The sequence below is a fragment of the Lonchura striata genome, chromosome 3 (assembly GCF_046129695.1).
Source record: "Lonchura striata isolate bLonStr1 chromosome 3, bLonStr1.mat, whole genome shotgun sequence".
NCBI classification, from domain to species: Eukaryota; Metazoa; Chordata; class Aves; order Passeriformes; family Estrildidae; genus Lonchura; species Lonchura striata.
In genome coordinates this window covers 108,360,991-108,388,122 of record NC_134605.1, presented here as the reverse complement: position 1 = coordinate 108,388,122, position 27,132 = coordinate 108,360,991, and positions in this window count along the sequence as shown.

Genomic DNA, 27,132 nt, shown 5'->3' with positions numbered 1-27,132 from the left:
GAGGTGGGACATAATGTTATGCACACTCAGGTGCTTCCCAAGGCACACTTCAGTAGTGGACCTAACAATTTCTGCAGCTGAGAGTGGCAAATCCCCCAGTCACTGAGCAGTGGGCTGTCCACAGAGCCAACACCTCAGGACAGTGTGAAAGGCTGGCTCGAAGGAAAACCACCCTGGTAGTTTGAGTTTTGCAGCCATCAGTCCACTGTGCAGCACAGGTCAGCTAACCTGGCTGCAGGAGGATCCCTGACCACAACCTCCATAACTCTGTGCTGGGCTCAGGTAGGTAGCTGAGGCTGGATGCCAGCTTGGTGTAACTCCACGGACCTCACTGCCTTGTGATATGCCTACAAAGGAAAAGATTTTGTTCCCACTGGATATGGTGTCAAGGCAATGCCCTTGAAATGTTGATGTGCAGTCGCTGCTCAGACTTTCTCTGGAGACTTCTGGGTTAGAGGAACAGGACTGCAATGCTGCACTTCCACCCTGCACTGCACAGCTCCTCCTGGCAACGTTGCCTGAGGCCAGGGAGCAGCTGGGGAGCTGGGGTTTGATCACAGGCAGTGGGATTAACCTCAATTTTGGCTCTCCAAAAATTAATGACCTAACCTAGTCAAGCCATTGAGACTCCTTCTGAACTCAGGAGGAAAAGATCAGAGAGGGATTAGAATCATAGAAGCATTAGGTTGGGAAAGAACTTTAAGATCAGGAGCAGGCAGAGGTTTACTGAAGGATAAAATCCCTAAATAGGAGAGATTCATAAATTGTGAAGGTGCTAATCATACAACACAATAAACAATTTATTTAGAAAATAAATCTAATATTTAAAGAGCTAAAGTGAGAGAAATGCAACTCTCTTAATCTCTAGCAAGTTAAAAGCAAAAAAAATAGATAAAATACCTGAAATTGTTTTACATCCAACAGCTAGTTAGCATCCTACTCACCTCTTTCCCTTTTCCTAAAAGAAAGCCCCAAATTAAGCAGATTGGGTGAACCCAGGCATTGTCCTGGCCCTTTGTAGAGCTGTAAATTCAGAAACACCACACAAGAATTCTCAGGAAGAAAAGCTGTCCCTAGTGAGACAACCCTATTTTTCCCTAAGAGAATATCAGAGCTGTCTTCTTCAGTGAACCCCCAGCTCAGCATCACAGGAGTTGCCAACCAAAAAGGTGACGGAAGAGTAAATAAGCAATATCCCCCTCCTCTTCCCACGTACCCATCAGCCCCAGCATTGTGCATCTTCTGGCAACATTTGGGCTGGGAGAACAGGGATGAGCTGCCTCGCTGGCTGTGCAGTTACTCAGTGCCTTAAGTGACACATAATCCCATGTTTGACAACTGGCCTGCATGTCTGTGGTGATGTGACCAGCTAACGGCAGTTCAAGCATTCCTCTACTGTGTGTAGCTTATTAGGCCTTTCAACATTTTTTCTTATTAATATAATAATATTTGAGGAGGAAGAACATGGTACCAATTAAGTACAGCCATGAATTTTATGAACAGTATGCTGGAAACCACATTAATGACTTCATCAAGGCTAAGTGCACACATCAGCCCAGTGATTTTACTTCTTAAAATAAATGTAGAGCTCAGGAAAGACTCCCAGCTGACAGCCCTGAGGACCAAAGCAGCCTCCCAGCCACAGAAAAGACACAGTGAAAGCAGCAGTGGGATATACCTCACTGCATTGCCATGCACATGTGGGCCCCAAGCCCATACAGAAGGGTCACCTCTAGACTGGCAGAATAATTCAATATTACATCCTTTGCTGCTTATCTGCTCTTGGATGAGGTTCCTGTTTATGCCAGCAGTAAGAGGATCTTTAGTGCTACAGTAACCAGAGCCTGGATTCTCCTCTGAACTGCAGCAAAACAAATCAAATTACAGTTCTCCAAGAGTCAGCATCATTTCAATCCACCTCTTTGCCTGGTAGGAACTAGAGGCTCTGAGCTACCTGTGAATTTAATCTTTCTTGTATATTTGCTATTTTTTTCTGATATATTCATACCTTTTTTTCCCTTTTCCCCTTAGTTCCTCCTAACACTTTGCCTATTTTCACTACTGTGGTTCCCTTCTTCAACTCATCCTTTGCCACACTGTCTAAAGATGACCAACTTGAAAAAAATATCTTATCCCAGGCCTTATCATACTGACCAGCAATGCCTCAGTGCCTTTTACTCCAGGGCTACCTGTTGGGTTATTCTCACCCAGCAGGTGGCCAGTGATCAGCTCTATCCCTCTGGATGATTTATTCCAGCTCCAGACACTCCCACTGCATTGGTACACCTCAGGAGTGGAAAGTCTCAAACTATTCTAATGAATGGTTGGCTTTTGAATGCAGAAAATTGGAGGTTTTTTAAAGAATTTTGTCATTTTAATGGAAGAAGCCACTTTTAATGCAGTTTATGCAGTGAGAATAGTGAGGTCCAGGTCTCATGCAACAACAACAACTACAACAACAACAACAACAAATATTTCAGACAACCCCAACCACAAAATTTGTATCCAGTTCAGGATTTGAACACACATAAACTTTTTTCTTGGTTGTGAAATTCAGCTCAGATTCTCATGGCAAATCGTTTCCAAGGCCAATGTCAGAACTGGACCCAGGCCATCCTTTGCTAGGAACTGAATCACTGCACAAAGAAAACTGGAAAATTGTCAAGTGAAGAGAAATACACTGAAAAAAATGCAAATGGACAACCCCTTCAGCAATCTGTTACCTTGTACTCCATACTTTAGGCTGTTTCACCCTATTTTTCCAATTTTTATTCCAGTGTTAGTGAAGTGTGTCACATGCTACAATATTTGAGATAAAAACCAAAATCAAGTTTTTCTATGTATTCTTCCTCAAAGTAAAGGAATTAAAAGAATAAAGAAAATGGAAACAAAGTTTTTCCAAACACATGCCAGAGAGGAATTTTTTAACAAATTGAATGATGAACCTGTGAAATTCATTACTTTTACATAAGATTACCAAATACACCTGAGGACCTAAAAAAAAAAATTGATTTTAAAGTAATCTTATGTGTAAGCAGAGCAAATTTATCCTGGAACAAAAGCTGTCATTTAATTTCTCTATAAAGAAATTTATGGGTTTTGCTTTTATGGGTTCTAATGAAGTTAAGCAACTGAGGAAATCATTCTTCTGACAAATCCAAGTAATTTTTTTCTCTTCAACAGAATTGCAAAATCACAGAGCTGCTGGGTCTGGAAGGCACCTCTGAAGACTGGCCAATCCAAGCCCTTGCTCAGAGCAGGGTCACCTGCAGAGGGTTACCCAAGACTCTTTCCAGGTGGGTTTTGGATATGTCCAGCGATGGAGATTCCACAACCTCCCTGGAAAACTTTATCCTGTGTAAGACCACTCTCCCAGCAGAAAGGTTTTCTCTTATGTTTAAGTGGAATTTGCTGTGTTTCACTTTGTGCCCACTGTCCTTTCTTCATTTACTGGGCTCCATGAGACTGGCTCTGCCTTCTTTCCCCCTAGCCCCTTCAACCAAGCATTTATATACAGTGGTACTTTTATTTTTCTGATCTAAATTCTATATCATCCAGTCCTGAAAACACATAGGAATGTGTATATATATAGATTTAAAAATATAAATAATCACAGTTATGTGACTGGCTTTAAAACTGCACATAGTCCTGATTATTTTATACTTACTCTTGTGTGCAAGCCTGCACAGCATCAGAACATTTAAAATAACCAATCTGGATCCCAACAAGAAATATGCATCTGACCTCAGGATGCCGGGCATCTCACAAACATAGCTAAGAATTATGTATGTCAGGAAACTTACGTGGAGAAAGATTAGAAATGGAAACTATGAATATGTAAGTGTCTCCTTGGGTTTTTTAATGTAAATTTCACTGAGGCCAATCTCTTCAGTCCATGTTTTTTTTAAATATTTCCATACCTCTCAAAGTATCTAAGGTATGTTAATAGCCAGCTTTTATGCAACACAAGCAAAACGACACCATTTCAACTTATCAGAGTTCCTGCTTTGCAAAAATGTCACCTTTACACAATTTTTCACTTATTTTTGTTGAGAAGTAACATCTCTTCCTGTGCTTTTTCTGAATTAAAAAAGGAAGGGCAAAGGTTGGTAATGAAACGTGCTGTGAAACACCGCTATATATGAGGAACCAGGCATGTAATGTGTATTTTCATAACGTTCCCAGCAGCAGCCAAACTTCCACTTCAGAAGAGCTAGCCTTTCACATTTCTTTTTTTCTATGGGAAGGAATATTTCCAGCACTGTGTTTAGTTTCCATATCACGCTTTTGCTGGAAATGTCCTCTTTCCATACAGTACCTCTGAGTCACGGCTCAACGGGAACGCTGACTATAATCTCCTCTTGACATTGAGATGTTGCTGAGCGACCAGAGGATATTTCAAGCAGTGGAATTCATGTTCAGCCACATGTTTGGGCTGACGACCAGTTAAACCTTGCTAGAGCAATATTTTTCTGTGCCATTAGTTTTTATACCAAACAAGGTCTGTAGTAACTGGATGCCCCAATTGAGCAAAGCTGTTTACAAGAAATAAATCACTCCTGGCATTAAGAAAACACAAAGCCGATGACTCTCAAGCACAGCATCATTCAGATCTTTATTTCTCATAAACCTACCCCCCAACCATGGTGACTTTGAGTTGTGGTCAGTGCAACTCCATAACCCTTTATTACCATGCTTACCTAAACTTGCAGCCTTACTTAGCTGCAAATCCATAAGCCACGATTTTGCTGCTCAAAAAAGGTAAAAAGGTGAAGACCTGACATGAGGTAGAAATTTTATTTGCTTAGTAAACCAAACCTTAGTTCTTATGCAAAACCCCCAGTGATGCATGAGGACCAAAATTTGGCGCTGAAAACTATGTGTGACTGGTGCAAGCCCCTGAGTTTCAGGTCCTCTTTCCGCCAACCCGCAGAGGATATGAGACATTACAACTCCTGGTGTAGCTTTCTGCTCTGGAGGCTCCTGAGTTGCACCCTGACGTGTCAGGTAAGCAGGACCCATCTGACATTGTGAGCCTCAGGCCCCTGTTGCAGACAAGCTTCATCCAAGCAGAGTGGGAGTGCAATCCCTGGCGATGAGGAGCTCAATTTTCAGACAGATTTCAGACCAGAAGGTGGTTGCTCTGTTCCGTCTCTGGAACAGCACCCTCAGTTTTACAAGCCCCAGGGAGCAGCTGCTGCCAGCAGGGAGCACTGGGCAAACGCTTGGAAGGAAAAAAGGAAGCAGATCCCAGCAGGTTGCTGGCTTCCCTCTCCATCACAGGAAGGTGAAAGCAGAGTGCTGGGCCAGAACTGGAAGTCGACCTCACACCCACAAGATGTCAACCCTGCCTGTGGCCATTTTTGCATCAAAGTGTCAGTGACTGGGCACAACCACAAGGTCATCTCCACCCCTCCACCTTCCAGTGCAAGATCAGATCATACCCAAGAGTCTACACAAGGTGATGCTCCTTGGAATAGATTTCTTTTCAAGCTGGAAGTTTCTCATCTCAGATAAAATTGATATCCAAACCTTAGCGTGATGCTTGTAGCTGTTAGTTCCCCTTTTACAATGTCAGGAAAAGAGTACTCGCATTTTAGTGCCTGTAATCTCATCTCTCCAGACAGTTATCTTTCTGCATCAGAGCCTGCTTCTTCCTCTCTTTCTGTACAACATGTACCATAAGAAGACCTTGATTTTTGTCTCAGACCTCTCATTTCCTCGCCATGGAACTGAAAAAAAAAGTTATTTTGAGACTTTAAACAGTTCTCATGCAACAGAATTTCACCTTTTATTTCCCATATAGGTAGTAAAATGGTATCAAAAGCAAATAGTTACTTCTCAAACATAAAGTGTTTTACCTAAATGATATATATTATATGATTCATTATTTTATGTGCACTGCCTTTGTCTTGAAACATTTTTTCAAATGTCCTAGAGGTTCTCAGCCCATTTTACTCACCCTTTAAGATCATCAAGTCCAACCATTAACCCAGCAATGTCAAGTGCATCCCTAAATTATGTCCCTAAGCAGCATAACTATAATAATAATTATAAAATCTCTCATTCCTGCTGACAAATTAACAAAAATATTTGTCATTCAATCTCAAGGGTTTGTGTGCGGAAATTTTGGTTACTGCAGGAAAGGTGATTGACTAGGTATTAATGATGAAGTTCTGATTCTAAAAATATGGCTTACATCCACATGAGAGACAATTTCCTGTCTTGTTTTCAAGTACTCTGCTAATTTTAAACAATTTGCTAATTTTCCCATCTTGGAAATGGCTTTTTAAAGATGTACATTACTAGACAGGCCAAAGAATCCTGCTCAGAACAGCTACATTTATTAAAATGAATTAAATGGGGTCAAGCCCCTTTCTCTGGTCCTAAGAGCAGATGGAACAGCATAGATCATAACCATGTGTTCTCCTTCATTCCCAAAAATCCCAATGTGTCATTTCCTACAGTGCTTCTCAGGAACACCATGAAGCAGCCAGCACAGACCAGGTGGGTGACCAGGTGAGCACCTGGCATGGGCTGAGTTTCAGTGCAGAGGTTTAGCAAAGGTCAGTTTTTCAGCTTTTTGGGGATTTGTGCTTTTTTACATGATTGAATAAAATATAATCCTAGACAGATAATCCAGAGAGCCTCCTTTTCCACTTCAGCTACAGACAATCCCCTGTCCATCTCTGCACAGGCGCAGAAAATGGCATTTTTGAGCCCATTAATGGAAGCAGAGGTGAATGTTCCTGTCCCAGGCTCACTCTCATGAATGCAGGAGCTGGGCTCCCTGTGTGGGCGCAGGCTGAAGCTCGGTGGGCAGATTTCCAGGCGTGGTGGCAAGTGCAGCAGGTAGATCTCCTGAGACTCATGATGGGAAACTCTATGACAGTGAAGTGCTTTAAGATGCCTTTGAAGTCTCAGCTGTGAATAATCATAACATTTCCACAAAATTGACGTAAATTCTATGGTGATTATGCTGAGTTCATGTTAACTGTGGAGCCAGAGGTATAAAGCTGTGGCACTGAGTGGCAAGTGTGCTCATGAAATTGGATAGCCCACACTGTAATTTGTAAAACTGGAGTGTGTGTTTGGCCGTTGGATAAAATTGGAACAGCTTAACTTTGTGTCATCAGTCCTAATAACATTAATAACACTTTTTTCCTAGATGGCAATTTTGGCCAATATTCCTCAAAGTATTTTACAAAGTGACAAGTAAAATTAACTCTAGTTTATAGGATAATAATCGAGGCACAGAGAGGTGAAATTTCTGGCTTTAGGACTCACAGTCAAAGATCTGAACACTCGGCACACCAGTCTGCCTTCTTGGTGGTGCTAAATCCACATTTTGGACCAGCAGATACTAAATTTATGTCTTTATATACTCCAATGCCCTTTCAATGTTTTATGTATATTTGTAGGTGTATATCTTCTATGTGTGATATAAAGGATACAGGCTAGTTATGCTAAAGAGAAAACAATTAGTTGTTTTTGGAATATTGTTTTGTGTCCAAAGCTGTGTGAGAGAAAAAATCAGGTGAAAAGAAAGCAGGACAGATTTTTAAATGGAGCAATATCTCTTATGAGTGCGGTTCGCCTTTTTTAAACTACTTAACCATCCCAAGAGCTGTTGTTCTTTAGAGATAGTGAAATAGGGAAGCACAACACATAGGCACAAACAATATAGACAGATAAATTAAGAAAAGCAATTATCAGGTACAAAACACTCAACCAGCTCTACTCATCTTCTAAGCTCAAATGTTGCCTTCACCCTCTCACACAGCAGTAAATAGGAACAGAGGCAGACACACTGGGTTTAAAGGTTCAAACACTTCCTCCTCCCCTGCCCAACAAAGAAGAGAGATGTCCAAAATATTTCCAAAGCAAATTACAATGGAGCAAACCACAAGAACATCCTGCCATTTCGCAGTGGCTTGTACCAAGCCAATCGTGCTGTTTTCCTGGTTGAGCAGGGAGAAGAGGAGCAGGGCGTTCTTCAACCTCAGCCCCGTCAGCCTTTTCCAGCCTCAGGAATCTCTGGATAATTGATGAGCAGCTGGCCTCTGTGGCTATCTAGGTGATTAGCAGTGTACTTGCTGAAGGGAGCTATGCACTTTGGATCACCCTCCACCACGGACCTCTTGTGCTCGGTGCCAAGACTGAGGACGGACTTGTCAACTTGGTACTGCTCCACCATGAAACACACCACTGGAAATCCAGGAGACAACACCAGTGTTTTTTCTTACTTTCTGACAGCTTAGTTTCCTCTAGAGTTTTTCAAGACCTCTCTCTTGGCTTTCTTAAGAGTGGTTTCCAGTTCAAATGCCCCATTTCTAAAGGGTACTTATTAAAAAGAGGGAAATCAATTTTTTTACAGAGGCAGATAGTGATAGGACATGGGGAAATAGTTTTGAACTAAAAGAGAAGAAAAGTAGATTAGATGTAAAGAAGAAATTCTTCTCTGTGAGGGTGGCGAGGTTGTGACACAGGTTGCCCAGAGAACCTGTGAATTCTCCATCCCTGGCTGTGTCCAAGGCCAGCTTGGATGGCACTTGGAGCATTCTGGCTTAATGGAATGTGCCCATGCCCATGGCAGGGAGATTGGAATTGGATGATTTTTAAGGTCCCTTCCAAACCCAAATCATTCTGTGATTTTGTGATTTTTTACAATACTCTTCATTGCACGGATGTTGGGGCCAAGAGCCACAAAAACTCTTGGGTGCTTAACTTGTTCTAATTATCCTCCTAAGATTCAAATCCCTGAATTACCTCCCACCTAACTTTGGAGGTGCCTCCAAGGCACCATCAGCTGTATTCCCTACATTTGCCACAAATCCTTCCTCCTGGCACTGCTAAAAAGAAAGCAGTCTAATGTGTGTCATTTCTAAATCTGCCAATCCTCTTTTAAGGGTACAACTGTATCTATCCAGGAATCTACTCAGCAGTGGGGAGGACAGGTGAATAAGGAAATTCTAGCTCTCCTTTAACACCACTTGGTGTGGGATATGCCCTCTGTGAAGGAGAGCACTGGGAAGAAGCTGGCAGGGCACAGCTCTCTGCAGAACTGCATGAGACCTTAACTCCATACCATTATTCAGACACTGAAACACTGTCCTATATGTGGCTTTCATACCATTATGACACTCCTTTTATACATCTTCATAACTTTGTGAACTTTACCATTTGGGCTGAAATTTTACAAATGTGGTTCACCTGTTTACAAAACAGAGCCCAAGGGAAAAAAGTTCCACTGTCTCACAGTATAAAACTCAACAGAACGCAAATAGGTGTTTCATTAAAAAATTCTCCTATGCCTTTTCTCCAGAGCAGGGATTTGGAATTCAGCAAGGGGCTTACCCTACTGTCAGAGACATGCCTTTTCCTGCGAAAACCTTCTCCAGTAAAATTACCCGGTGAAATTATCCTATGAAATGAGCCTTTGGGAACTCTGAGGTCGCACACACTCCACAGAGAATTTTTTTTTTCAAGTTTAACAGCTTTGGAGTTTCCTCCAGCCCTGAGCCAAATATGAGTTTCTAGATAATTTGCTGCTCTTGGCTGTGGAAGGGATGCTGGTAATGCTGGGGGAGCATGGAGACGTGGGATGCTTCTCGTGTGCTCCCATTGCTCCTCCTGCTGGAGCTGAGCAGCATGAGGGAGGCTGCTGGGGAGGGAGATGGGTAAAGCACCAGCTGTGTGGGTATAACTAGGGCAAGAGAAAAGGGTTGTCTATAAGGCCTTTCCCACAATTACTGAAGTTGGAAATTTATATGATTTTTAAAGGAAAAATATATTTTCTTTGCAAGCTCTTTATGCTGTTAGCTTCATGAAAACAAGTAATTCTAATTACATGGGGAGAGGTAAGCACAATTGTTCCCAGCACCAAGAACAGGGATCTCAGCAAGAAAGCAGATGGGGCCTCTTACACCTCTTTTCTGTCACTGTAGTCCCTTATTCCATTTCTCCATATTCTCTTGAGAGTTATGGGACTGCCATATTGCGTCTCATGGGTCTCAAAATTTCTGATCCTGAGCCCTGGATGAGACCAAGATGGTTTGGAAGAGATAGGCTATAATAATTTCATTATAGAGTCACAGAATTGTATAGGTTCTAAAAAATCTCTAACAACCTTGAATTCAACAATGAACCCAGCAATGCCAAGCCCACCACTAAACCACCTCACTAAGTCTACACATCTTTTAAATATCTGCATAGATTTTCTGCATGTGAGAAACTGAGACTGCAAAAGCTAACTGAATCGTGGCTTTTCCTAATTTTTTGCTTGCCTTTGAGACCTAAAGCTCTTGAAGAATAGAAAGATGTATTCATGTGTTTGTATGTAATATCCATTTTTCCCAGCTAATTTGTGTCTGGAATAACACAGACACCAGACTATCTAGTGTAAAAATGTACAATATCCTAGGTTAAAATGCTGTCAGAAATTGGTATTTGGCTATGGGCTGCAAAGCCAAGAGAAACCCCAAAAAGGAAATCAAGGAGAGTTTCATGAATCCAGTTGCTCAATAACCTAATGCAGTTTTTCAAAGCCTCAGTGGTGGATTCCTGTCTCCAGGCTCTCTTGTGGTCAAGGAAGTGTGAGGAGCCACAAATGACAGCATGTTCTTGGCAGCAGTATGCCAGCCTTGCAAGTCTTGCAGGACTCTGGTTCTTCAGGTCTTCAGGTTTTCATTCACCACATAAGTAAAAAGGGCATGCACATGATTTTCTAAATTTTCTTTCCATCTCCTGTACTTCATGCACATCCTGTGGTTCATACGTGTGTGAGTCTGAGAATGAAAGAGGAAACTGACGGATTTATCTATTTCACATCACTTTTCAGTAATGTTATTAGATGGAAAATTAAAAAAAAAAAAGAGAAGAAAACCCATCAAGCAATGAAAAAGCATTTTTAGAAATGGAGGCAGTAGACAGAACTGAAACAACCTGTCTGAAATGTCATAAAATTTTATATGGGCATAATTTAAATTTCTCAACAAATCTGGAAGGGAACACATTTATTATACATAGTTGTGACATAGGGTGACAGATGGCTGGATTCACTTTGAATTTCACTTTTTGTGGTTTTCTAGGTAAGTATCTCTCACCACTAGAAGACACAATGTCTGAAGTCCTTCATAATTGTAAAGGTAAAAGATTTTATGTTGGACACCATGTGAGGTAGACTTGCCTGTTGAGATCCCTAGTGAAAGGAGGTGTTCAAAAGTCACTCCTGGTAATTGGGAGAAGAATAAATTCCAATTGCTTTACTTCAAAAGCAGCTCCTCACCAGGCTGTGCAGGGCTGCTCTTTGAGTTACTGAGTAAGACAAGCTCTTCCAGAGCTGGAGAATACCAAAGCTTCCTCTAGAGCTTCAATGAAGAAAACCAGGTTAAACCAAAATAATACTCAAAGATCAAAGTGGAAAATCCCATTCCTTTAAATCATGTCTTCCTACACAGGGATACATAACTGAAGTTAAAACTTTCTCTGGGAGGCAGAGAAATTCAAAACTTTACTTTGGACAATTCAGAATTTTTATGAGCTTGGACACAAAAAGTCCAGACAAGGAGCAAGGAAGGATAAACAAGAAGCAATAAGTTTGAAATTCAGCAAGGACAACTCAGATTTGACTAAAGAAACTTTTTTAAGCTAAGAAAGTATATTGCTTAGGAATTTCAGTTTGTCATTACAGAGTGCTTTTTAGAACATGCAAAAATGTCAAGAACAACATGGATGATGTTTTTGTCTTCAACATCCTGAAGCTTTTTCCAGATTTCCTGACTTAATATTCCTCTAATTCTGGTATGTCACGTGCACACAGGTAAAACTACATTAAAAAGATACCAGTAAAGTTACGAAGCAGGCTTCAAAATGTTAATAGAAATTAGACTTTGAGATTTTGCTATCTTTTGCCCCTGCACACATGCATGATGAGATGGTTAGCAGAATTATCATTTCCTGGCTGCCATTTTCATTAGGAGCAGTGGCATTGGGGTTGGATTGGACAGGAGTGGGGACTAAATACCTTTTGTCTTTCTATTCCAGACCTAAGTGATAATTGAAGGGTAAACTGACCTTTGCAGTGCATTACCAACAACTGTTCTGGATGTGCTGCCAAATCAGCCTTTTTCTGCTGGATGTTACAGTGGGATGGATTGAAGATGTTTTGGAGTTGGTATAAGTGAAATTGTGCTGCACCTCCTTGCTGATAATGGTGAGGCCAGAGGTGTTTAATGATAGAAAGAGACTGAAGAGATGCTGTAGACCTTTTGCTTAGGTAATCTTCGATTTGGGTCTCCTTCAGCAGAGCTTAGGCAGACATCACCAGTTCTACCATGAGTGTGCTTTGGGACAGGTCAAGAAGACCACTACATCCATAACTTAAATGTGTAAGAACTCAGCTTTGCTTGACTGTCTATAATAAAATGCCTTCAAAAGTAGAACTATTTTTTTTTTTCTACCCACAAGAGAGGAGTGAATGAGATTACAGAATCTTGAAGGATTTACCAGTTTGCTAGGCAAAATCTTTGAAAGGTTTAATCATGTATCAGTATAGTTTTGGTCAAAACAGTAAAGGTGCAATAGCAGTTCTGGTACATCTCTATAAATTTTCTAAATTTGAATGTGTGTGAAGATTGCATTTATGGTTTCACAACCAGCTAGAATCTGTAATGCCTCAGAGGAACCACTTTGTCAAAGTGATGACTGCTCAGATGGTTGGTTATAATCTGAGTCAACACTTCCCCAGATACAGAGATGAAGAAGACATCATAAAAATTGACAAAAATTTATGATCTCAGAATTAGTGGTTTAATTCCCCTTCTGCAGCTATTAGCTCCATTTTTTTGTTGGTTTTTTTATTTTTTTTTTGCAATTCCACTTCTGCACTCTGCTTCATTTGATGCAAACTTAATAAGCAAATCCTCTATTACTTTTTCTGCTCCTTAATGCTACATGTGCATTACTAGACACAGAAGCCTTGAGGAAAAAAATGCATATGATTAGATAACTAAAGACTATCATAATTTACAGTGCCAGAAGGCAACATTTGGAACTTGATTGACACCCTTAATTCTGCCATTTATCAGCTTTTAAGTGTTTGATTCCACAGCTGTAAAATGTTCTTTCAGGTTGGTTGGATTATTTATTTATTTATTTTTAAATATAATATCCTAGGTATAAAAAAAACCCATTTTCCTTTCCCCTGCATGGCTTATCAGGTGCCACCATGCCAACATTCACGTGGGAAGGACTGAGCTCTATTGCGGCAGACTGTGGACCAACCTCTATTAAAGATAAAAGAGAAAGCAGCAATGAGACTAAGCTGTCCTCTTCTACCAGAGTAATGTGAAGGTGAGAAAACTTCACCAGCAATTTTCACAGACATTTACTGACTTCAAAGGAATAATGAGCAATAGAAATTCTGGGAGTCATCCAGACTGCAGTGAGCACAAATCCAGAGCTCATTCCTTCTTCCCCTTCCTCTCTTACTTCTCCCAGTCTCCTTCCTACTTTTGGGTATACCTAACCCCATCCTTCTACGCTAGACAGACTCAAATATGGCTGCTCAACCCACAGCAGAAAAATATCAGGAGTCAAATTAAGCATGTGGGCATTTAATGATTCCCTGGATGAACAGATTGAAGAACAGCAAGACAAACAAATAGATAAAAGCTCCTAAATATGTAGACTAGCACAAGCAGACGTATGCTTTTGTTTGACCTGCAAAATATCTGCTCTCAGATTTCATATTCTCACTGTGTCCAAAAATTGCATTAAAAATATTTAGGAACACATAATACTAAATTTGCAAAATCTGGAGTCAGCACTTGTTCACACACATCAAAACCCCGTATAAACATGGGCACATTCAACTCCACTGTACAGATGTTAATGACTCTTTTTTCTGTAGAGGTTTACTTTTTGGTCACTCATGTGGTGGGGAAGATAATTTTCAAGAAGCCCAGTGAATAAATTCAGTAAGGCCCAAGGAAGTGGGTATTGTCATCTGTTAACTACCATGTTGAGCTTTGAAGTCAGGAGAAGCCACAGTGCTCACCACATGGCCATGGTTAATTTTGAGTGGTAATGTCTTCCTCCAGATGACATTATGTCAACCACTGTAATAATGTGCTCTCTCTAGCTTTGAAGGGTTTTTTTCTGATCAGTGCCTAGGATTTTATCGGAAGAGTCATGGACCTTAGGGGAACAATTGCCAAAAACTCATTGTGAAATTTTGCAGGATCAAATTACTGTGGTGGAGAGAGGGTGAGAGTCCAAGGAAAATTTAGACAAATCTGCCTGACTCAGTTTATTTGATACAGGTTGTACAATTGCACAAAGACTTATTTCCCTGTCAATAAGAAAATAGTGTTGCTTAATAACAAGAAAATTATATGGTGTCATTTCAGCTCAACAGAATGAATATTGTAGCAAAATCTTTTTTATCTTAAGATAGAATATTTCTATTGATATGAAAGAATAGTGTAAAAAATGTTTGTGAGGAAGATGTTTTATGAATGACTAAACATTTGTCAACTCTTTATTACTCAGGTATCATGTACTGACAAGACTAGTGCTCAAATACTTTATATTCTTTACCTTTTTATCCTTTCAATAATTCCTTTTCAGTAAAAAAAAAAATCTCTTTTGGGTCTGTAACAGTTATGAAATTAAAGTAGCTTAATTAGATCCTCATTATCTTCATTATCTCAATTAAAATATGATCCAGAGCTAGTCAGGCCCCCTGTGTAGCATCCATTACTGTATTACTCTTACAGTGCTACTTACCCATGATCAAACAGCAAAACCATGAGATGACCAGAAACTGAATTTAGGTCTCCAATACCCAACTCCAGTGCCTTGACCACAACATCATCATTCTCTTAAATTGATTGCATTTGGTTTTGGTTATCCCAAATCTCATCAATGAGGTTTTGCATAAGCAGAAAAGCATCAGCATTGGGCTAAAAGTAGCAGCCAGTGGGAGTGCTTCAATCCTAATGGCTTCTGTGGGCTTGAACTAGTATTAATGAAGGCAGGACTTGCCCTCTGCTACTTGTCCCACAAAAGGATTTCAGTATGCAGTGCTTGAGAGGTAGGGATAATGGGAAAAAGATGGTCAGGATACGGATTTGTGCACATCTGTAACTCAGTCTTTTTGTGCAGTTCTTTTTCTGGGAGCTCAATCTCATGATCAGTCATTCCTCAAATGTACTCATCTCACTCCACCTTCACCACTATAAGAAGTGTTGCAAACTGTTAAGAGTAATTAATGTGTCTCATGTTAGAGCCACATGTTTCAGCCAAGGCCTGCATGAGATCCACATACAGAGGTTCTCCTCGAGCTCAGGTGCCTGTGGTTTGTGGATGGAGAGAGAGCTTGGATTCTAGCCTAACTGCCTTCAAGACACATGCTCTGACAATCTGAAGAATTAACAATTTTTAATTTAACAGATCTTGGTAATTTGCACCTAAAAACTGCCTGAGAGAGATTTTGGTAGGTTCATACTTGTTTTTAATAACCATAGAAGCTCAGAATTCCTGAAGATCAAAATTCATGTGCAAGTTTTCCAAGGCAGGAAAGTGAGATGATGCAGATAGCTGACTGAGGTGACTTAATTCATGGCAAAATTAAAGGAATGTAGTAAAGTGATTCAATAAGCAAAGAATTTAGAAATAACATGTAATTGGGGCCACTCAGTAAGTTCAAATTAACCTCATTCTCTTTTGAACCAACAGATTTGGTCTGTAAAAAATCTTCTGAGATATATGAGGAACATAGGCTTTTGCAAAGTCAGTTGGGTGTGTCGTCATTCTCCTGCAACCATGAACTTTGCACAGTCTCAATAGCACAGAGGTAAAATGAATTAAGAAATTATTAGCTAAGAGATGTCAGAAATAGGAATTTCAACAGGAAATTAGTTTTTAATATGGTACACCCCCCGGGCTCCTACAGGGGTTGGTATTGTGTCATGTCATCCAGTGCTTTGATCATTGTTCTGAGAACAAGTATAAATATTACTGTTCATAAAGTTTTCAGATTGCACGAAGTTTTCCAGGTGGCTAAATAACAAATTAAGACTGAGTCTCAATACTGAATTAATTGGATCAGTCAGTAACCTCATCCTGATCAAACAAGAGATGATGATTCGGCAGGTACAAATGGAAGTATAGCTCCAGAAATTCAGAAATAAGTGGTTCAAACAATGCAAAAGATCTCCAGACCAGCAATGGATGCTCTTCCAGAAAATACAGATAGTTACATTAAAGTTATAATTTGTCAAGGCAAGATGTGGGTCAGATCATATTATTTCCAAATTTTCAGTTTTAGATCACAAGAACCAAGTTAATCTGACCACAGGTATATACTTCTGCACAGAAGTAGTCACTCTGGACTGTATAATCAGAGAGTCACAGAACCATGGAGTGGTTTGGGCTGGAAAAGTCCCTCAAAGATCACCCAGATTTCCCTGGGCTGGGATATCTTCCACTAGAATAGATTGCTCAAAGCCCTGTCCACCCTGGGCTTGAATACCTCCAATGACAGAACATCCACAGCTTCTCTGGGCAAGTCATTTCAGGGTCTCACCACCTTCGTCACAAAAACATTCTTCCTTATGTCCAATCTAAATCTCCCTTCTTTCAATTTAAAGCCATTGCCCCTTGTAGACACACTACAGGCACTGATAATAAGTCTTTCTCCACTATTCTTTTTAGCATTCTTTAGCTACTGAAAGGACACAATAAGTTGGAGCCTTCTCTTCTCCCAGCTAGACCAACCCAGCTCTCTCAGGGGGAGATGCATTTTAAACCCATGATGTATCTCTTCCAAATATAGATAACAAAACCAGACTAGATTATGCAATCCCATGGGGATCCTATTTCTTTCTTTGTTTAGAGTAGATGTCTGGGTTAGCATACTCAATGTAGCTTTCCAAAGTTATACAAGGTAAATCCCACCTCAAATGAGAACAAAGGAAACAATTCTCTCTAAGCCGTGAGACATTAACATATCTTTTACTAAATTATACCTTCAGAACAGCATAAATCAGGAATAGCACAATTCACTGTTAAAAAAAATGATTACTTATATTGGAAGATAGTTTGAGAAATGATAAGAGTCCAGTTTTCAAAAACAGTTTCCCAGTTTCACAGTGTGCTTTTTGAATCATGGACTGTGTACCCCTCATATTTCATTTGTATCATGATATTGCAGATGGAGTGAAATGGTGTTTTTGTGGTAGTAATGCCATCAGTTTTCTCTTAGAATCAATTCATCAAAGTAAATTTTGACAATAACATCAATGTTTTCTGATTGGTGGAGAGTTCAGTGTGTCTTTATCACAAACTCAACCACATCTGTCCTTCAAGTAAGTCTACTGACATTTCCAATGACAAGGAAGGGAGAATGGCAGCCCTGCTCACCCCTACGTGTCTGGCTTGCCTCCCTGACATGACATCATTGCTCATGCCCTACTCCAGCATAATCGAGCAGGTCAGTGGTTATTCCAAGCTTCACCCATTCCAGATTCCACCCTTAACCCTCCAAAACGAGTCTTTTATAGTTAAATGATTCACTTATTAGGTAAAATAAACACAAAAATAATGTCAAATTAAAATAAAGCGAAGTAGCATGAAGTTAAATTCAGACTGACACTGAGCAAACAGTCTGGCTGGAATCATTATACCCTTTTGGAAACAGGCACGGATATCGGAGCATGGATCCAATTAGTTTCAATTGGGAGGACCCTTCCTGTTCCTGTCTCCCTGAGCTTAAATCTCACCATTTAGACATTATTTTAGAGCCAGGGACAACTGTCCTGCAGTTGCCATCTACAGGAATTAAAGAAACCTGCAAACTTTGTTCTGGGCTCAAGACAACAAAGTACTGGAACAAAGCATGTAATTTATCCTTTGCAAAGATCTTTAAGACCTTCAAGAGGCCTTGGCTTCTATGAAAACTTGGAAAGAGAGCAAACCCAAGACAGGTTCACCAAGTACAAGCACTGGTCTTCATGTCTGGAGCCAACAAGAGGGGCCAACATACACAGACAAAAAATGAGGGGAAAGTGATGTGCAAGGGCTCCTCTGCAACTGCCACAGAGAAGTGCTGTACCACTCTTTCAGGCTGACTTTTATTAATTGTGATGCACAAGGGATTTATTTAGATGCACTACAAGACCACCTACAGCTGCTTCTTGGCTTTTCTGGTACTGCCCCTTACCTCAGCCCAGCAAAATGACACACAAAGTGATATGAAAAAACAAGTCAGCAGCTCTGGAGCAAGCTCGTGGCTGTAGGCAACTTTCTGCCTTTCAGACATAGCTCCCTTGTTGAAGTTGTGGTATCATATAGGGAAAACACAAAACCACAAAATTAACTTGGTGTTGCCAAGTGAAAGTTATAGAGGAACTTTTTACAAGGATAGGTACTGATAGGACAAGGGGGAATGGCTTTAAATTGAAAGATGGCAGGGTTAGATTGGATATTAAGAAGAAATTCTTTATATGGGGGTGGTGGGGCCCTGGCACATGTTGTCCAGGCAAGCTGTGGCTGCCACATCCCTGGAAGTGTTCAAGGCTGGGTTGGATTTCACTTGGAACAACCTGGTCTGGTAGGTGTCCCTGTCCATGGCAGGAGGGTTGGAGTGACATGATCTTTCAGGTCCCTTTTGATCCAAACCATTCTGTGATTCTGATTCCATGACAGTTCAGGATATGTTGGATACAGGATTCTTCACTTAGTATGGCTGCTGTTGGTACCACTCAAATACAACTCCAGAAGGGGAAGGAAGTGCATTTCCCAGTGAAACAACATTTTTCAGGCCCATGTGGGAGAACAATTCCCAGCAGCACTTGCAGATCTTACACTACTATGGAAATCATGCCCAGGATGTGTTTAGTGCAAGGTTCTTCCACACTCGTTTGCAAACATTCCACCACCCTGAGAACTGGCAGTTCCCCCCAGCTATGTCACAAGAGGCAACATTTTAATATCCTGACCCAAGAGAACCCAGGAACAACTCAGCAGCTCCCTGTCACGAGGCAGCTGTGAGAACCACAGATATGTGCAGTTCCTGATTTTCTGTGCAATGAGAATCAGAAAGAGTGTCAGGATGTAATTTCAAATACCTAGGTCTTTATATTTTAGGCAGAAATACAGACATTGAATATCTTTTCTTTTATTCAAATTCTTTGTAAAATCTGAAGGCAAATGGAGCCAAAGTATTTCTGCTGTGGGTGCACCCATATTTTTCTTATGATTTCTGTGTATTTTGTGGCAAGCAGTTTTCATCTCTCTCTCTCTGCTACACCTGGAATTACCAATGCACATAAGTGTATTATCTACATACTTAAATTCCCTTTTAGCCCAATAGAAACCATACATGTATTTTTCATTAATACACCGTTGAATTTGAAAATTGGGTAACAGTGATTAAAAAATAAAAATCAAAGCTGATATCACCATTTCTGCCAAGTCAGAGTGATCCAATCAAAACTTGGCATAATCAAGTAGTATGAATTCTTCCAAACTTTCATTACAATCTTTAAAACAACCCTTCATGCAAAAAGCTGATACAGCATCAGTCATCACTCCCAGGAAGCATTAACAAAAGAGGTATAAGAAAAGGCAAAATCAAGAATTTTTATTTAAAAAAATGCAAATGCAGCAAGAAAAATCTTAACTTTGGTTTTGCTATATTTGCCCTTCAAAATTGACAGCAGATGATGTTTACTTAGGCTTGTGTAGGTTCAGTATTCTCTGGATGGGGTCATCATCCTTTCAGCAGGACACTTTACATCCTGGCAGTGTGTTATAGGGCTCTGGCCATACAAACAAAAGCCATGTCTAGACAATTCCTGAGAAGTAAAACCAGTAAGATGGCATTGCTATAGAATGTCTCCCTTTCTGATCCTGGAGAAGCTGGTGATCTGTCTCAGCATTTGACAGCTGCAGATCAAAACAACAAGCATGAATGAAAATGGCTGGGGAAAGAAAAAGCCAGGAAGATATTAAAATTTGTAGGCGTCTCCAGTTACTATTTCATATAATACAGCATTTAATCTCGTAGTACTAAGAACGTCTTAGAAACAAACATTTAAGACCTATTTTCAGTGTCATCACACTGTGAGCAAGCTGAGCAGATGCTATGGCATTAAATGTGTTCCCACTGACCTCACAGGAATCAGAGACTAATAAGAAATGCTTCTGGAAACACCACCTTGAAGACACCCATGAAGAAAAACATTGCTCATCTTGCTCCCAGCAATGCATTTTTTGCATTTGTTGCTCAGAGAACCTGTGGCTGCCCCATCCACAAATGTACTCAAAGCCAGGTTGGATGGGGCTTGGAGCAACCTGGTCTAGTGGAAAATGGCCTGCTCAAGGCAGGGGATTGGAACAAGATGATCTTTAAAGTCCTCTCCAACACAAAGCATTCTGTGATTCCATGATGCTATGATTTCCACAGCCTTCCCTGGCACAAGGTGAAGTGCACAAATGTGAATCACTCCTCATGTCTGCTTTACAGCAAGAGATTGTGCTCATTCTGGCCCCTTGAATTTTGTAAACTGTGCAGTTTCAGCACACTGGCTACTGTTTTGTATATTAAATTGTGGGGGGGTGGTATCAATAAACAGCTGCATGGTCAAATTAGTACTGTTTACTGTCAAATTAACAAGGAAAGTGATACTTTCTGCTCTTTGTTTATAACCCTGCACAGTTGGCCCTGGCATCAGAAAGACTAAATGAAAATGGACAGCTCCCGATGGTAGATGGTCTCTGTGATCAAGCAGAAGGGAAATTTTGTTTGTCTTATAAGCTAAACAGTATCTTTTCAGGTTCATGTGCTCAGAATAACAGCTATTCAGCTGCACCAGCTGTTTTGTATTTCACTGCTAATTGTGTGTCTCATTCCTTGCAGGTCATTGTTTGATTGTTGATGTTCACTCAGGGTAAAGGAGCAGGAGTCCAGAGCACATATGTGTACATGAGGTAGAAGAGTGGGGAAATGCTTCAATTCCTGGATGAAAGTTGTGTAAGCTGTAGGTTTTTTGTTGTACTGAGCTTTAGAAGATAGGCCCTGGCCTTTCAGCACACTCTCTGAGCTCTGCTTTTGGAAAGATGGTGTAAAAGTGATGTCAGACGCTTGCAACAGTTATGTGATACTGCACCCACACTGAGGGTATTCTACCCCAAAAAAATGCCTCAGAAAAAATCTACAAACAGACTTTGAGTCTAAAGAAATCTGAGCTCTTCAGTCAAAATATAAATTTTGAACAGAACTGAATCATTGCTTTTATTAAAAGATCTACTTTAACAAGGAAAACTTAATGTATTCCAGCTGACCCTCGCTTTAGGTGAGAGAATTTGAATCACAAAGATGTTACCTCTTTACACTGCTTCTTGCCTTTCACTCACTCTTCTGCCTTTGCTTCCTTCACCTCTCCAATTACTAAAATTTCTCCTATAATAGTTTATTTTCTAAAGTCCCTTTGCTCAGACAGAAATATAGAAAGGCTGTCATCACATAGCAAAATGAAAATAATTGGCCATATAAAACAGGCACAACTTTGTTTATGATAGATTTCCCCCTAATTTTACCTTATTTACCTTATTGTCACTTCAAGACAGGTTTTTGCAAGACACTTAGTGTTGGTGTACCTTTCTCTTTAATCCAATAATAATTCTACCATGTATTTGCAAGAGTATAGTTATGAGAGCTGTGTGGACATCTTTCTAGAGCTGTATTTCTTGTCAGAAGAGACAGAACTTGGAGACAGTAAGTATCCTGTTTGTATCCTTCTGTTAAATGTTCAGAAGCTATGTGAATGAGTGTGGCATAAATGCTTGGATGCATTAAACCCAAAATGCAGCTCTTCTCTGTCTCCAGTTAAAAGGCTTTTGTGGTGATATCATGTTGATAAGAACTTTGAAATGCTATAAATAGGTAGATAGGATCGCTAAAGAATGTGTTTGAGGTCATTCTAACTCGTCCATCTCAAGCAAAAAAATTCACTGCAGGCAACATTTGCAGCTCACATAACATTTTGCAAACAGCTAAAACAGTAAGAGTGGCAGATCAGCACCACAGTTTGGTATGAAGGGTGGGATGAATCATGTCCAAAGTGCTTTCAGGACACAATTAGACCTGTGCTGGGGATCTGACCTGTGTTTTGGCCATTTCAGGTTTCATCCCAACAGTCAGTGAGGTTCATCTGGCTGTAGACACCCACATCTGGTCAGAAGTTCTTTGCCCAAGGTTCCCTAACCAAAGCAATAAGGTTTTGACTGTAGTGGGAGTCAAGACAAATAGTTCACTGGTGGATATTGACACATGTAGACACCTGAAATTGAGAGTTAAGGTGTAAGTAACTTCCCTATGTTCCCTGTGTAAGAGATGGAGAGGAGCGTTCCTCATTGCACTCTAAGAGGGAACTGTAAAGTAACAGGTAGGATGCCATATTCCATAAATTCTAAGGAAACCTACTCAAGTGATTTACACTACCCATACAGTTTTAGAGGACTCAAATTCAATGAGATGAGGGAGGGGATGGGGAAAAGGGATGGGGGGCAAGGGAGGGAGGGAGGGAGGGAGGGAGGGAAGGAAGGAAGGAAGGAAGGAAGGAAGGAAGGAAGGAAGGAAGGAAGGAAGGAAGGAAGGAAGGAAGGAAGGAAGGAAGGAAGGAAGGAAGGAAGGAAGGAAGGAAGGAAGGAAGGAAGGAAGGAAGGAAGGAAGGAAGGAAGGAATTTGATTTATCTTTTTTATTAGAAAACAGCATGATATATTAAGAAACTATATGGTGATCTTTACTGGCATTTTTCAAGAACAAATCATAATCTACTATAAAGCAAGATATCAAATCAGTATCCTATAAATTGAATTTTTTCCTGTACTTTCATCTGGATGTTTAATGATATATGTCTGAAGCAAAAGCTTCTGTAATATTATTCATTCAGTATAACACTTCACAAATAACTAAACTTCAGAGATAACTTAAGCTATTTCTGAATGTTTCTGGACATTTTTAGGCTGTTGAAAATGTGGAAACACAACAGTAAAAGGTGCCCAAATAATATACAACATACCTCTGTTAAACCTTGAACATGGTGTCTACTTTATTTTACTCTAACAGCATTTCTGTTATGTGATGCCAGCTAATGCAGGGCAACTGCAAAGTCAAAAAGGATAAAGGAAATCACTTTTTCAAATCTGTGCCAGACTCTTTCAAAAGACAACTAGGAATGTAGCAAAAGTGATCAAAGGCAAAATAGTCTGCCAGGCTTTATTTACTCTCTACTCTCTGTCTGTTGGGGATTGACATTTCTTATATTTGTGTTTCTTTTTTAAAAACAATAGTTTAGACAAATGTGTCTAGACTGATGGTAGAGCAAATGTGACATTAATTATGGATTCTTACACAGTGGCTCAGCTTATGTGGGCAGTTGCCAGTTCCCAGGGAAACAAGAATTTCCAGGCTGCCAAACTGGAAATAGCTGCTCATCTTACCATGGCTTCATCTCAGAGTGTGACTGGTATCAGATGTTTCAGAAGAGGCTGCTGGCACATGGACCTGGGCAGCTGCAGGGCAGCAGAACGAGAAATGTGCTGCCATATCTCCAGGTGTTAATGGAGAGGAGCCTACAAGGAGATTGATTTGTTCTCACAGCTCTTCAGGAGGTACTTCAGATCCCATCATGTGCCAGGTGAAAGCCCATTTGTCTTGGAGAAGATTTTTGTGCACCCCAAGCAGTCCCATTTAGTGAAATCCCTGAGTGTGATCTCACAGGATTGGTTTGCTCAGGCTTGACCACATAACAGGGACCCAGGCATTAGGCAATACTGCAGATCTTTTGCAACAGTGGAAAACATCTTCCTTGCTGGGGACATCTCCCATTTTGGGAAGACTTTTGTGCTATTTTGATTCCATTCCATTGGTGGCTCTGAATAAATGCGCTGTCAGCTAATAAACTAATGTCTTTCATGTCTCAGTTGCTTCCAGGTGATGGCTCTGATATTAAAGCATTTTATAATAATAAGAATGATAATTAATAATAATTATAAAGAGAAATCCTTGTGTTTTGCTCTGCTGAAAATCATATTATTTCTGCTTTTCTCACTCTCAGGACAACAGCTCTCCCTGCATGATTACTTTTCTCTTTGTGACATCAGCAAAATATAGAATTATGGAATGATAGAATGATTTGGGCTGGATGGGAACTTAGGGACCATTGAGTTCTGAGTTCCTGCCATGGACAGGAGCACATTCCACTGGATCAGGTTGCTCCAAGTCCTGTTCAACCTGGCCTTGAACACTTTCAGGAATGGGCAATTTACAGCCTCCCTAGGAACCTCTTCCTGAGCCTCACCAAACTCAGAATTTCTTCCTAATATCTAATCTAAACATAACCTTCTTCAGCTTAAAGCCATTTCCCCTTGTCCTACCACTCCATGCCCTTGTGAAAAGTCCCTCTCCAGCTCTCTTGTAGGCTCCTTCAGGTACTGGAAGAGGCTCTAATGTTTCTGTGGAGCTTTCCCTTCTCCAGGCTGAACAGCCCCAAGCTCTCTCATCTTGTCTTTGTAGAAGAGGTGCTCCAGCCCTGTGATCAGCTTAATGGCTTTTTCTGGACTCATTCCAACAGGTCCCCATCCCCCTTGTGATGAAGGCTCCAAAACTGGATGCAGCACTCCAGGTGGAGTCTCACAAGAGCAGATGGGGAGATCAACAGGCTTTTATACTAAATTGACCAATCACCATATTAAATGTACTTATTCTTAAGAAATGGTTAGTGACAAGCATAATTCTTGGAAAAACATCTGATCCAGTAGCTTCTTTCCAGCCAAACACATAACGTTTCTTATGGCATTCAATATTTCTTTCTACTGAGATAATTCCTTACAGATCTTTCAGCTAATTCGTATTTGGTCACTGATGAGCCACCACATATATTCTGACTTCTTGTGGAGCACACAGCAAGATATGAACACATTGTAATAACAGGACAATCTCATTTAGTGTGGAACATATTGCTAACCATACTCAGTTTATGCTTAAAAGTCGGGATTTTATTAGTGTCCCAGACCAGGTTGTCAGTTTCTACACAAGTTTTTTTAGGTAATGTGTTATCAAGAAAGGTATTTCTTAATATTTGAGCTTATAAATGAATCTAAAAACCAAATATAATATTTAAGAAAAACAAAAGAAAGAAAGAAAACTACAGGCAATTTTTTTCCGTCTTTTAACAAAGACTCAGCATAATAATTTTTAGAACTTGCCAGTGACACAAACCATTATTGGTTTGCTCATATTAAAAACTTCCTGGCTTTATATTTAATCAAAAATAGCTCTGACTGGCAGAAGTGCTGAAGGCTGTAACCTTCTGGTTATCCACAGAACTGGAATAACAAGGGCAGCGGGGCAACCTCTCCTCACTCTGCCTCTTCATGCTGTCTCTGTTCTCCCAGAGGGTCCAACTCTTCCCACTCAGTCTAGGGCTGTTTTGCTGAGTCTGACACCAAAACTGTGCGACTGAGTTTCCTGTAGGGATGCCAGGGATGAAACCAGAGTCAGTCTGTAGCCACAAAGAATCCCTTAAAACTTAAGACTCAGAAAAATGACTCAGACTGGGTGAGGAAGCCAATTCATGCAGATAACTACTCTCTGCAGCACTCAGGCTAGGGTGAAAGAGGTGGGTGAAAACTCCTGCCCTGTTATTAAAAAAGCAATTTCCCTGAATTCTCCCTGCATTGAATTCTCCATTGCCTTAAGTGATCTGCTGGTAAAAGTGCAGCAGTCAGCTCCTCTGGTGCCAGAACCACAGGCGCTGGGCATCGCAGAGCACCGCGCGCTCTCTGCAGACAGCGCGCTTCCCAAAACTTTTAATTCCATGTTTTTTGAGAGGTGTAAATACAAGGCCACTGAAAGTAGGTTGGGTGGGGATGGACCATACTCTTCCCTCCTGTGTATATTCAACACAGAGAAGCAAAGGCTATGGGGAGATCCCACTGGAACTTTTCTGTCCTTAAAGGGAGCCTAAAAAAAGAGAGAGACTGGCCTTCTAATTGGAAAGACAGAGAGAGAGAGGACAAGGGGGAATAGCTTTAAACTAAAGAAAAGAGATTTAGATTAAATGCTAGGAAGATGATCTTTAGTGTGAGGGTGGTGAGGTCCTGTCAGAGGTTGCCCAGAGAAGCTGTGGATGCTCCATCCCTGGAAGTGTTCAAGGCCAGGTTGGACATGTCTTGGAACAACTTGCAGTAGTGGAAGGTGTTCCTGCTACCTCATCTTTAACATGTTTATGTTCATGCTGAACGTCAATTCATGGTTATTTTTTCCCTAACACACACAGCCTTCTGTTGGAGGATCCCTAGTACAAAGGCATTAAGCCCATTGAAAGTATTTATTTAATAAAAATAGCACGCTAATTCCTGGTGTGGAAGGAACTATCAAGAAGGATAGGAAGACAGTAGGACCCCCTGTGTAGAGCAAGATCTACCAAATAACCGTAAAAGACATTCAATGACATTTTGAGCTTCCTAAGTAACCAAATTCCCCTAAGTGACCAAATCCCCCCAGTCCACATTTGGACTGACATTGTCCATCTTCCAATTTTTTTTTAATTTCTAGAAGAATATTCCTTTTCCATTACACCTTGGGAACAGAAAAATTCCTCTTTTTCAGCTGAATGGATTAGTAACAACATCACATGGATTATGGAAATTAAATATCTGTCATGCTGTTCCCACTGTGCACAGTTGTATTCATTTACTTAAACTTGCTCAGCTTCTGCCAGTAGTCAAATACTTACCTTAAGTGCATAAGAGGAGAACAGTGACTTTCCATCTACCTCCATTTACAAGATGTTTCCTTAACCATGTAAATTTAAGTAGGTGGTATTGTCCCATGGGTATTTCATCAGTGAAGAAGCTGGAGCTATATTGTAGATATTCTATATTTAATTACTTGTTTTATTAATGTTCCTCTGTGCCTCAGGTCCCTTATTCTTAAACATTAATGCATCCTGAAGTATTATCAACACAAGGTAGTAGAGTAAAATTAATCAGCTCTGTTTATTTAGCAAATTCTTAAACAGAAATTATATTCAACGTTAGAAGTGTGCATATAAGTC